We start from the raw sequence: 13,735 nt of genomic DNA, 5'->3' as shown, positions 1-13,735 counted from the left end.
GAATAACTATCGGATTATAGTACTACATGATGTATTGCTTCTTTTTGTAGAATTTTATGGATTTTTCCCTGCAACATGAAATAATCGTGTATAAGGTTTCTTTATGTGTTTACTGATATATTGCTGTTCTGTTTTTAATCCCAGTCTGACGAAGGTCTACATTTGAGACCGAAAAGTTACATAAATTTGGGATTGCTTCACCAGAATAAACAAGAGTGCCAGATTTTTTGACACTCATCATTTTAAGTGGGAGAACTCGCCCAATTGGTGGCGGACTAAATACTTTTTTCCCCACTGTGTATATATATATATATATATATATATATATATATATATATATATATATATATATATATATCCATTCATATACCTATATTTATATACATACACGTATATATACATTCTGTATATATAGAGAGTGAGAGATAAATCTACCTATATTTAAATGGATATACATACTGTATATATATATATATATAATTCCAAGAAAGAGGCAGCACTCCATTGTTTCAGTGGAAAAAAGTGCAGGATTTTAATCAACCCACATGTGTGGGCGATGTTTCGGCTACAAATGAGCCTTTTTCAAGCCTTGAGAAAGGCTCATTTGTAGCCGAAACATCGCCCAGACATGTGGGTTGATTAAAATCCTGCACATTTTTCCACTGAGAAAGGCTCATTTGTAGCCGAAACATCGCCCAGACATGTGGGTTGATTAAAATCCTGCACTTTTTTCCACTGAAACAATGGAGTGCTGCCTCTTTCTTGGAATTCTATGAAGTTTGGATAATCATTGGACAGATTGTCTAGGGGCCTTGCACACAAAGATAAGTATTTATACTGTGCTGTTCCTTTTTTTGTTTCTATGTACATATACAGTATATATATATATATATATATATATATATTTATATATATACAGTGGGGCAAAAAAGTATTTAGCCAGTCAGCAATAGTGCAAGTTCCACCACTTAAAAAGATGAGAGGCGTCTGTTATTTACATCATAGGTAGACCTCAACTATGGGAGACAAACTGAAAAAAAAAAATTCCAGAAAATCACATTGTCTGTTTTTTTATCATTTTATTTGCATATTATAGTGGAAAATAAGTATTTGGTCAGAAACAAAATTTCATCTCAATACTTTGTAATATATCCTTTGTTGGCAATGACAGAGGTCAAACGTTTTCTGTAAGTCTTCACAAGGTTGCCACACACTGTTGTTGGTATGTTGGCCCATTCCTCCATGCAGATCTCCTCTAGAGCAGTGATGTTTTTGGCTTTTCGCTTGGCAACACAGACTTTCAACTCCCTCCCAAGGTTTTCTATAGGGTTGAGATCTGGAGACTGGCTAGGCCACTCCAGGACCTTGAAATGCTTCTTACGAAGCCACTCCTTCGTTGCCCTGGCGGTGTGCTTTGGATCATTGTCATGTTGAAAGACCCAGCCACGTTTCATCTTCAATGCCCTTGCTGATGGAAGGAGGTTTGCACTCAAAATCTCACGATACATGGCCCCATTCATTCTTTCATGTACCCGGATCAGTCGTCCTGGCCCCTTTGCAGAGAAACAGCCCCAAAGCATGATGTTTCCACCACCATGCTTTACAGTAGGTATGGTGTTTGATGGATGCAACTCAGTATTCTTTTTCCTCCAAACACGACAAGTTGTGTTTCTACCAAACAGTTCCAGTTTGGTTTCATCAGACCATAGGACATTCTCCCAAAACTCCTCTGGATCATCCAAATGCTCTCTAGCAAACTTCAGACGGGCCCAGACATGTACTGGCTTAAGCAGTGGGACACGTCTGACACTGCAGGATCTGAGTCCATGGTGGCGTAGTGTGTTACTTATGGTAGGCCTTGTTACATTGGTCCCAGCTCTCTGCAGTTCATTCACTAGGTCCCCCCGCGTGGTTCTGGGATTTTTGCTCACCGTTCTTGTGATCATTCTGACCCCACGGGGTGGGATTTTGCGTGGAGCCCCAGATCGAGGGAGATTATCAGTGGTCTTGAATGTCTTCCATTTTCTAATTATTGCTCCCACTGTTGATTTCTTCACTCCAAGCTGGTTGGCTATTGCAGATTCAGTCTTCCCAGCCTGGTGCAGGGCTACAATTTTGTTTCTGGTGTCCTTTGACAGCTCTTTGGTCTTCACCATAGTGGAGTTTGGAGTCAGACTGTTTGAGGGTGTGCACAGGTGTCTTTTTATACTGATAACAAGTTTAAACAGGTGCCATTACTACAGGTAATGAGTGGAGGAAAGAGGAGCCTCTTAAAGAAGAAGTTACAGGCCTGTGAGAGCCAGAAATCTTGATTGTTTGTTTCTGACCAAATACTTATTTTCCACCATAATATGCAAATAAAATGATAAAAAAACAGACAATGTGATTTTCTGGATTTTTATTTCTCAGTTTGTCTCCCATAGTTGAGGTCTACCTATGATGTAAATTACAGACGCCTCTCATCTTTTTAAGTGGTGGAACTTGCACTATTGCTGAATGACTAAATACTTTTTTGCCCCACTGTATATATATATTATAGGGATCTGTACTCACTCCGCTGCAGTTGAGGTAGGCACAGAAATTGGTATCACTGGAATGTCCAAGCAGGTTTATTCAAAACGGCCTAAACTGCTCTGGTTAGGAAAACAAACGAACAGCCTTTTTGGGCACAAAGTAAAAAACAGAAAAAATAAAACAGTCCATAAAGTATAGCGGGTCTGCCCTTACAGGTCAGTGTCTTTAGCACACACACAATGGAGGTCTCCACACCTCCAGCCAGAGACACTGAATGAGGCAATTGGCCTCCATTATATTTACCAAACCATGCCCCTGGGGTGGGGATATACTGTATGAGTGGTCATTCCCACCCATCTCTTATGACCGCTCGTAAAGCCCAACCCTGGATCAGCCCAAACAATTCTCTTGGCACTATACGTGATAGAGCATACTTCCTGGCTCACATCACTGCAGCTAATATCCACGATGACACATATCTCCCCTCAAGGACTTGTCCCACGACCATCTTACTATATATATATATATATATATATATATATATATATATATATACTGTATGTACAGTACAGACCAAAAGTTTGGACACACTTTTCATTTAAAGATTTTTCTTGACACTCTTGACATTCTCTTGATGAGCTTCAAGAGGTAGTCACTGGGAATGGTCTTCCAACATTCTTGAAGGAGTTCCCAGACATGCTTAGCACTTGTTGGCCCTTTTGCCTTCACTTTGTGGTCCAGCTCACCCCAAACTATCTCGATTGGGTTCAGGTCTGGTGACTGTGGAGGCCAGGTCATCTGGCGTAGCACCCCATCACTCTCCTTCTTGGTCAAATAGCCCTTACACAGCCAGGAGGTGTGTTTGGGGTCATTGTCCTGTTGAAAAATAAATGATGGTCCAACTAAACGCAAACCGGATGGAATAGCAGGCCGCTGCAAGATGCTGTGGTAGCCATGCTGGTTCAGTATGCCTTCAATTTTGAATAAATCCCCAACAGTGTCACCAGCAAAGCACAAGTTTCACTAAACTTTTGCGTTTTCTGCATAACAAAAGCTTTTACTGAGGTATTCACCAGTGAAAGCAATATAAAAATATATACTACTGATTAAGACTGGCGCTTTCAATACCAGTCATAACGAAGTAGCACTGGAATAAAATGCGGCAAATTCAGTAAGAAGAGGGTGCCACTTAAAGATTTTGGCGCATCACACAACTGTTACACGCCTCCACCTATAGCTGGCATAATTTGTCCCTCCTTTGTGGTGTAAATTCGGAAAATAATAAATATTTGTTTGGATATTTTTTAATCTCATGATACCAGATGTAGTAACAATGAAAATAACTGCAATGGCGAAGTAAGATATATACAGTATATCTGTATACAAGAATATGTAATCTGTTCTTTATCATTAGTGGCATTCCTACTGGCCCCATATATAGTATGTGAGATGCACATGTGCATTGAATGTGTTTGTATGAAATGCTGATTTTGCACAACCAGTTGCATCCATTATGTTGAGGCTTTCATTATATAGAGCTTCTGCTTGACTGGCATCTGCATGATACTTCTTTCATTAAGAATGATAAAACCAGTATTTTCATGTTGCTGTCCCAGTTTCCATTTTGCTTTGATTTACATTCACACTTTTAGGGTCTGTCATCTGTTTGCTGCTAAAAACAGCACCATGCACGTTTCATTCTAAATAGTTAATTAATCTCCTTTTTCAAATGTCTTTTCTTTTAGCCTGAATGGGAATTCTTCACCCAGCTATTATACTCTATTCAGCAAACAAGAACACGTCAACTAAGATTTGAGTACAGCACAAAAAACCCATGAAGATGCATACCAAGAGAAGACGGGAATGGAGTGAGACAGAAAACACCAAGTCTTATCATTAAGTGGATGTTCCCTAAAAGATATCTCCACGTTAAAGGAAGGGCATGGCCATTCTTTTTGAGCCACCATGAATAAGGTTGGACCTTTGCTTTACTAACTTTCCTTGGAACATTTCTAGACATTTAAACTATCAAATATCCCCCTTACAGAGCTGTACTGATCACCTAATGGTAAGTTTTGCTTTTAAGTTTATTTGCATATGGGCTTTTAAAACAAATATTGCACTTTGATGGGACTTAAGATGAATTTCATTAAAGACTTGCTTTAGAAAGTGCTAAAATAATTGTTTGGATTTATAAAGAAATATATATAAATTGAGGTCTGATCAATGTGGTTAGATTTTCAGTACTTTTTCATTGAAGTTTTCATAATACAACATCATACAAACATTGCAGATACATCTGAATAAATGTATACAGGAAAACCTGAATATCCTGAATTATATAGTTTCAAAATTATAGAGATGCGGAGTAGTGAGTGGTGGTGGCAAAGATGGGTGCGTTGCAACGATATCTGAACAGTTTAATTCTGATAGTACATTCAGTTTGAATGGATCTGTAATTAGCAGATAGAAAAGGAAGACATCTGAGGGTATGTGCAGACGATCAGTAAACGCTTCAGGTTGTGCAGTGTCCAACCCACAGCATCCAGATGTTAGTTACAGCATAGTGTACTACTACTATGGCTGCACAGACGCCTGCGGTTCACCTGCGGAGACGGACATGCAGCGTATATTTCCACACTACAGCATGTCTATTTATCTTGAGGAGACTCCGCAAGACAAATTTCACCCATATAATGTATTAGATGCGATGAATCCGCATGGTTCAATGAACACATGCAGATTCACCTGCGTTCAGTAGTCGGCAGCGCTTTGGAAGCAGCGAACATGTGCTGCGTTCAAAGCGCTGCCAATTCCTAAATGTCTGCACATACCCTAAAGTTGTTTCAAAATAAACAAAGTGTAAAGTGTAGTAGAAGAGGTTATCAATGAGTTTAGGCTTTGGAGAGGGCAAAATATCAATATGCGGTGAAGTTACCTTTCATGCGGTTTAACGTTTAGATTGGCTTTGTTGTACCATTGTTTGTTTTTTGATTACGAACTCGGGGGCCACATAAGTTGTATTATAAGCTTGACAGCTGTTAAAAAATAGCTTCCCTCTCATCTATTAACAATTTAAGGCCGTTAGATGGAAAGGCTAAATAAATTTATTTTAGTGACAGTTGAGTTTTAACAGAACAGATTTTGTCAATTTTGTTTTTTATTTCCTTCCAGCATGTCTTAATCAATCAATGGGTAATCCACCAAATATATGAGAAGCTACCTGTATATGCTTGTTTTTTTGGGCATAATTTTAATTCAGAGAGACTTCTATGATGGACTAATTCTGCCATTTTTTACAATCTGGTTAAAAGTTTGTGGTAGCTCTCTTGTAGTTTCACACAGCTGTGTGACTTACAGTAGAAAGTACATTAGGTTTCTCCTTTGCAGATAGCTGTCTTACCAGCTCTTAGTTATGACAGTGTGATTATTCTATTTGATATTATTCATTAAACTGTAGAGTCTTTTGGATGTCTGAAGTAAACCTGTGCCCCCCTTTAACTCTGTTGAAGAACTCGGTCTATTGCTTATTTTTCTTGTCATAAAATTTCTAAAAGTTTGTTCACACACTCAGGATTTGACGAAGATTTAGGCTCTTTCTTAAAGGGAATCTGTCACCACATTTGACCTATCTAAACTATTAATATGGGTATACAGCTTATAGACTGCTGAAAAAGTTATACCTGTGTGTCTCATATCAGATGTCTTGTTGCTAAGAAATCATCTTTTATCACTTTATACAAATTACATTTTCCAGTCTCTGGGGCTCATGTTGCCTAGAAAATAACTCTGCCTCCAGAGCTTATTTTAAATATAAGGGAGAGTTAACAGTGTGATCTGTAATGGTCGCTCTCTGCTCTCCTGATCTCACTTCAGAGCTGTGTGTGATTATACTTGACACATCTGCAGGTTCCTCTCAGCTTCAGCTTCCATCTCACAAGCAGACAGGGCTGCAATATTGTTGCAATAAAGCACTGGTAACTCACAGTCAAGTAAAATAAACACTGGAGGCAGAGTTAACTTCCAGGCACCATCCTCCCAGGAGCCAGGAAGAGGTCATTTATGTAAAGTGTTAGGGTGCAGGACAGAGGGAGGGTGCAGGAATGACTAGAGGACTCAAGTTTTGCAGTTTTCTTTACCTTTAGTCCCAGGTTGCAGGTGCATTCCGGGGCACAAATCAAAGCTGGTGATGGAGATCTGGGCAGCCTGGAAGCAATTCAGGATCCACCTAGCCAGGTGGGGTTGGAGGCATCCCTGCTGTGCTGTTCTCTGGGTGCTTGGTGCTTTTAGTTCTGCTCAAGTTCCTCTCTAAGTCTGTCCACTAAATGAAACACTACCTGCATGGCAGGAAGCTTGAGCCTGTTCAAGGTGTCACACGCTCGTGGTGACTCTGGGCTCTCGTATGCTGCTATGCCTCCATGTGTCCAAGCGAACAATTAGAACTATTACAAGATTTTAAAAAGATAAAAAATTACAAAACCTTGAAAACGATAAGAATTTGTCAATTAGGTTCCTAAGAGCAACACTGGTCCATCTGCGTTACCCTACGGACTTTTGAGTTTCCTCGGTGGGAACCATCCCAACCCACCATTGCTTCGTTCCTGGGCGTGGCTATGGGACTCTGGGCCTGAGGTTTTCTGGCTCTTCAGCCATGCCGACGGTTTATATTTACGTCAGGTCGGGGGAACTGTATACAATGAAGGTCCTGACCACACATAGTCCTGTGACCCAATTGTCCTTCAATAGGTTATAAAGAATATTTTTTTAATTTCTTACAGAGTCTCTGTAGGCTCATATGCTTGGTGGTTGCAATCACATACATTTCAACTTATATACATTATTAATACATTGACATTTTAGTCCCTATACCAGGCTGGGATCTGACCTCTGGTACTATGGGTGGATCTACACAGTACAGGTATTTCTAGTGACCTGACCAGATTCAGTGTGCTTGCTACCACTGGTGTAGTGCACTCTCTATTGGCTAAGCTACGGGTGATTCTGCGTAGCACAGGTATACCTGATTTTCTACGACTACTGATGCTCACCGTGGGCATGACAGATTCATCGCTGGCAGGGGGTGGATTCTCTTACTCCACTGCTAATGTGGTATCTGCTGCTTGAGCCCACTGGTCTTCAGGTTGGTCTGGGGTCACATCTCTTTCTGGCACTACTAGCTGAGGAAAGGTCAAAACGGTCACAACTATGGCCTGGTTCACTCTTGTCCAGTTTGGAGGGAACTTGTCGAGTACTGTGCTGATCTTTTCCTCCACTTCTTCCGTTGGCTGAGGAATGTCTTGATCTTCAATCCTCTCCTTCAGTTGTTCAGGGCATGGTTTTAGATGATCCCTTGACACTGCCGTGGAGGTTTCTTCTCCATCTTTACTGATGAGACACTCCTTGGTGTTATCAAAGGTTTGAAGGCATAATGGTGTATGGCTCTACCTCCCACTGATCATCTAGTTTGAGCATCCTCCTCTTTCTTTTGAAAACTTGTTCTCCAAGTAGCAAGGGAACTGCAGGGGCCTGCTGATTATAGTTTGTCTCCTGCCTCTGTCTTGCTTGGGACAAACGCTTCTTTTCGCACTCTTGTACTTTGGGGTATTGCTGCTGCAGCTCTGTATCCCAATCTGCATCTGATTATGTCATTTCAGGTATTAGGACTCCCATGTCGAAATTAATGGGTAACTTGCCAGGTCTCGCTCTCATTAGGTAGGCGGGTGTGCAGTTGGTAGAGTTCACCGGGATATGATTGTATAGATCTACCAGACCCGCAACTTCTCTGGCCACAGGTTTCTCTCTTCCAGGGGCAAGGTCTTCAACAGATCAATTACCACCTGGTTCATTTTCTCACACATGCCATTTGTCTGTGGATGATACAGTGTCGTCCTGATCTTCTTGCAACCGTAATGGTTACAGAACTCCTGGAACATTTCTACCTCAAAGGCTGGGCCTTGGTCGGTGAGCACTCGTTTAGGGTAACCGTGCAGTTGACAAAAGTGTTCTTGAAACGCTTTGGCTGCTGTCTTTGCTGTTTTGTCTTTGACAGGCACAACAACTAGAAACCTTGAGTAATGGTCCACTATGGTCAGAGCGTAGGTGTAGCCAGTCCTACCTAGGGTTAACTTCACGTGATCCAAAGCCACCAGTTCAAGTGGTTGTTTGGTGATAATGGGCTGTACGGGAGCCCTCTGGCTGTTCCGGTCTTTCCTGCGCAGGTTGCATGGGCCACATTCTCGGCATCACTTCTTAATGGCTCTCCTCATGCCAATCCAGTAGAATCTTTCATGAAGTAGGACTTCCAGCTTATTCCATCCAAAGTGTCCTGCTCCATTATGGTATGCTTCTAAGACCATTGGTGCCTCCCACTTCAGGACTACGACCTGTCATACTAGATCGTGTGTGCGCGCGAGTTGATATTCCTCCGACACAGCTTACCTTCATAGATGTGTAGCGTGCCCTTCTCCTTCCACAACTGTTGGGTCTTTTGTGGAGCATGTGGACCAGGGTGCGAATCAGCCTGTGTCAGCTATTCCTTTACCAGGCAGACTGCCGGGTCACTATCCTGCGTCTCTGCCCATCCATGGTGGGGCAATGGGTTCAGCATGGCTTCTTTGCTGACATATCACTTGTTCCTCACACAACAGGAGCACTGGGCCACCTCGGGGCGGTGGAAGGCTGGTAACTCGATCTCCTCTAGCTCTTCCGGGTCTTCTCCCTCATTTGGTAAATTGGGCATCCTGGATAGCGCATCAGCATTAGCTTTCTTATGCCCTGCTCGGTACTTGATGGTAAACTCGTAGTTGGACAGCCAGGCCATCCATCGCTGTTCCAGTGCACCTAGCTTTGTGGTTTCCAGGTAAGTCAGCGGATTATTGTCCATGAAGATGATTAACTTCGCTTAAGCCAGGTAGCGTGTGAATCACTCAGTCACAGCCCAGACTATGATGAGAAACTCCAACTTGAAGGAGCTATAGTTGTCGGGGTTCCTCTCAGTGGGACGAAGCTTCCTGCAGGCGTAGGCAATTACTCTCTCTGCCTTTCTGCACTTGTGATAGCACTGCTCCCAATCCCACTTTGCTGGTGTCAGTGTAAAGTATGAATGGTTGTCATAGTCAGGGTAGGCCAGGAATTCATCTCCCATGAAAGCCTACTTCAACCGAGTGAAAGATTCATCTAGCCTGCTGTTCCACTTGAACGAAGGATTCTTGTTCTTGGTCTTCTTGGATTGGCCCACTAGCAGGTCTTGCAGGGGTGCGGCTATCTTGGTGAAGTCATTGACGAATCTCCGGTAGTATCCTACCAACCCGAAGAACTGCCGTTCTTCACGAATGGTATGTTTTTGCCAGTCCCTGATAACGGTGACTTTGTCAGGATCTGGTGTCACGCCTTCTGCCCTTACTATGTGGCCTAGGTACTGCACCTTGGGCTTCAATAGGTGACACTTGGACGGCTTCACTTTCAGGCCAAAGTTGGATAGGGCTTTAAACACCTTGGCCAGGTGCTTCAGGTGGTCTTCATAGGTCTTGGAGAATACAATGACATCCTCCAGGTGCAATAGGACTGTTTCAAAGTTCTTGTGCCCGAGGCAACACTCCATCATCCTCTAGAAGTCCCCAGTGCGTAATGCTGCTTTCACACATCAGGTTTTTGCCGTCAGGCTCAATCCGGCGAATTTTGAAAAAAACGTATCTTTCGAAAGCTGCTACCGGATCCGTTTTTTTCTCATAGACTAGTATTATCGCTGGATTGTGCCGGATGGCCTCACATTTCGTCCGTCTTTTGCCGGATCTGGCAAAAAGTGTTTGTCCGGCATCTGGAAAAATGTACATAGTTACATTTTTTGTCTGCGGCGAAAAACTGGACAGCGCCGTATCTGGCACTTCCGGCTTTTTGCTAGAACAGAAGCCTATGGGTGCCGGAAGGCGCCGGGTCAGTTAAATGATGGATTCTGGCTCCGGATTCCGTTTTTTAACTGCGCATGCTCAGGTTTTTTTAGGATCCAATTAGCTGGATCAGCTAGTCAGATCCGTCGAAAAAAACGGATCTGTGGCATCAGTTTTTCACAATCTGCAACGAATCCTTTTTTTTCAACATTCGCCGGATTGTGCCTGACGGAAAAAACCTGATGTGTGAAAGCAGCCTTAAAAAGCCCGAATGGCATGATGTAGTTGAACTCGCTTAAGCCCAAGGGTGTTGTGAAGGCGGTCATATCTTTATCCGTCTCTGCCACAGGAACCTGCCAATACCCACTGGTGAGATCTAAGGTGGAGAAATAGTTAACAGATTTCAGGGCATCTAATGACTCCTCAATTCTGGGTAACAGGTAGGCATCCTTATGTGTAATGCGGTTAATCTGCCTGCAGCCAACACACATCCTCATTGTACCATCTTTCATTCTATCGAGGACTAATGGAGCTGCCCAGGGGCTACAACTGTCTCTGATCAATCCAGCCTCCTTCATCTGCCATAACATACCCTTGGCACATTGGTAGTGAGCTGGAGGTACAGGCCTGTACCTCTCTTTAATGGGCGTATGATCTCCAGTGGGTATATGGTGTTGGACCCCTTTTACCTGCCCAAAGTCTAGAGGGTGTTTGCTGAATACCCGTTCATACTCTTTGACCACCCGCTAAGCCCCATGCTTTTGGTGCAAAGGAGTGAAGTCAGTGCCTATGTGCAACTTCTGGCACCAATCCTCCAGTTGGTCTGCAGAGCCATTGTCCTCTACCTGATCGGACAGGATCAAGAGTTCTACTGCCTGTATCATGTTGTTATTGACATTGAACAGCTTAGCAAGGGTGGCATATCAGGGTAAATGGACCTCTTTCTCCCCACAATTCAGGATGCGTATCGGTACCCTCCCCTTGCGGACATCGACTACCCCTCCGGCTGTCAGGATGGTGGGCCTACTATTAGAATATTTGGGTTCTACCAGGGCTTGGTAATTTTGACCCCTGAGACCTATTGCTGCTCGACACCAGATTAACATTTCACTCCTGGGGGTATTGCAATGGGGATTGGATCACTCACTCTGATGCTGCCGATTTCTCCACCAGACAGTTCTACCTGTTGTCTCTGCATCAAGGCTTTGATCTCTTTATGCAGGACAGGCTGCTCAATGGAACTGACAGTTTCGACTACCTGTTGCAGTAAAACAATAAATTCGCCAAGACAATTTTCTATCACATTAGTACCTAAGGTCCTCATTGGGTTACATTCTCGCCGATCAATATCTACAATTATCAGACTTTGGGCTTTCAATTTTACTCGCCCACCTAAATGCCTTAATGGTCACCTCCTTATACTCCACTTGTGGCAAAGGCTGACCATTGCTGGTGACTACTGTCAGGTCATTATCTTGGCCGCGGGTAATATCAGAGTCAGCCTAGTACCGTATGTAAAGAATATATGGCATAGTCATCAAATGGGAGCCAGTGTCCAGTAAAGCATTCATTGGGATGCCTTCAATCACAATTGAGAGGACCAGTCTTCCTCCAACTTACTTGTTTCGCCAGCTTTGTGGGCCTGGTCATCTTACTCCTGGAGGTTGGCCCTCTGCTCCAGGGGTTGCTCATTTAAATTGCAGAATTTTGTGTCCCGCCTTGTTGCAGTGGCGACAAATGGGTCATCCATCCTGGTCGTAGCGATCGTTGTCTCTCCCTCTGGTCGGTGAGATCCTCTTCTGCCGTCGCCACGGGACGTCATCTGGACTGGAGGCCAGCTAGATCTTCTCCTTTGGGGACACTTGCATGGACTTCACGGTTTTGGTTAGCGCAGCCACTCTTTTGGTCAGCTCCTGGACCTGGAGATACAGTCCTGCAGCAGGTTCATTAGCCAGGGTCTGCGCGTCGGCTTCCACAAGGCTCTGGGGAAAGGATGCCGCTTTCTGGTGGTATGTAATTGCCGGGCACCTAGGGGGCACTGTGCAGCTGGAATTTGGTTCATGCAGCATCCAGATGGCCCTATTTTTAAAGTGTGGAAAGTCCAAGTCAGGGTTTTCAAGGGCCAAGATGCGCAGTTGTGTCCTGTGAGTGGTGGACACGAGTCCCTCAATAAATTGCTCCTTTAACAATCTGTCCCCTTCTTGCATGCTGCCGGGGTCAACTTGCTTAATGACCTCCTGGAGATTAAGGGCATAGTCCTGTATACTGTCCTGCACCCTTTGTTTGCACCCAAAGAATCTCATTTTTATCTCTGCTGCAGTGCGGGTGTCAAAGGTGTCCTTCAGCCTGGCTAAGATTTGTTTAACAGTTCTTTTATTGTTGTCCAGCCAGGAGTTTTCTTCCCTCTGAGCTGCACCAGTTAACTTGGTAGTGAGGATGCTGACTTTTTGATTCTCAGACAGGGGGTACAGTTCAAACAAACTGCAGAGTCTCTCCTTAAAATCGCTCAGGGTGTGTGGCTCCCCTGAGTACTGTTGTAACCAGGCTGCTCCCGGTATGTACAGCATTGATAACGGCATTATGGAAGCTGTGGCTGTGGCTGCTGCTGGATCTGGCCGGTTTATGGGGGCTGCGGCCGCCGCTTAACCTCCACCTGGAATGGACATTTTCTCCTTTCCCCTAGTGAACCTCAGCCAGGCCCTGCGTTTTGTTAACAGAGTGAGCGGCTGCAACATCGGCTGTCTGGACGGTGCTCCTTCCGTTTTTTTTTAAGTCTGGGGCCTCCTGCTTTTTCGCCCGCTGATGGCAGAGCACGGAGCGCAGCTTCCCTTTGCACTCTTTCTCTGGCTCTGCCCACAGATACACGTCCTCTGCTCCTTGAGCACCACGTGGCGTGAAAAATGGCAGTTATCACACAGTTTAATAAAGTCTAGGGTGCACAGGACCCAGTTTACTGGGTCGGTCCATCCTGTTCGTGATGTCAGAAATGCAATACCCGCTAGGGCCATGGGGTACTCGGATTATACTTAATGTGCTTCTGATTAGCTGATCACCTGAACCAAATCTTATTTAACTAAGGAAAGTATGAAAAACACTGCTGTGGTCTTCACAATCCTCTTGCAAACTTATTGAGAATTTCACAAGAAAAACAATGTGTGGTTAGTTTTAACGTAACTTTATTCTTTCATGAGTTATTTAAAACTTTATGACCACTTAAGAAATGTGTTCAAAGTGCTGCCCATTGTGTTGGATTGTCAATGCAGCCCTCTTCTCCCACTCTTGACATACTGATAGCAACACCACAGAAGAATTGCTAGCACAGGCTTCCAGTATCT

General features: G+C 43.7%; 1 protein-coding gene across 4 annotated transcripts in view; it reads left to right on the top strand.

Moving 5' to 3' along the window:
• The window catches only part of LOC143808128 (uncharacterized), a 1,431,070-nt gene that overhangs the window by 17,300 nt on the left and 1,400,035 nt on the right, over nucleotides 1–13,735 (top strand). For all 4 annotated transcript variants that reach the window (XR_013221890.1, XR_013221891.1, XR_013221884.1 and 1 more), the window contains exon 2: nucleotides 4,260–4,582. The gene's annotated coding sequence lies outside the window, so the exon portion shown is untranslated. The remainder of the gene's footprint in view (nucleotides 1–4,259; nucleotides 4,583–13,735) is intronic.

The sequence above is a fragment of the Ranitomeya variabilis genome, chromosome 2 (genome assembly GCF_051348905.1).
Source record: "Ranitomeya variabilis isolate aRanVar5 chromosome 2, aRanVar5.hap1, whole genome shotgun sequence".
In the NCBI taxonomy this organism is placed as follows: domain Eukaryota; kingdom Metazoa; phylum Chordata; class Amphibia; order Anura; family Dendrobatidae; genus Ranitomeya; species Ranitomeya variabilis.
The sequence above is the reverse complement of the archived record's forward strand: the minus strand, read 5'-3'. Positions and strand labels throughout refer to the sequence as shown.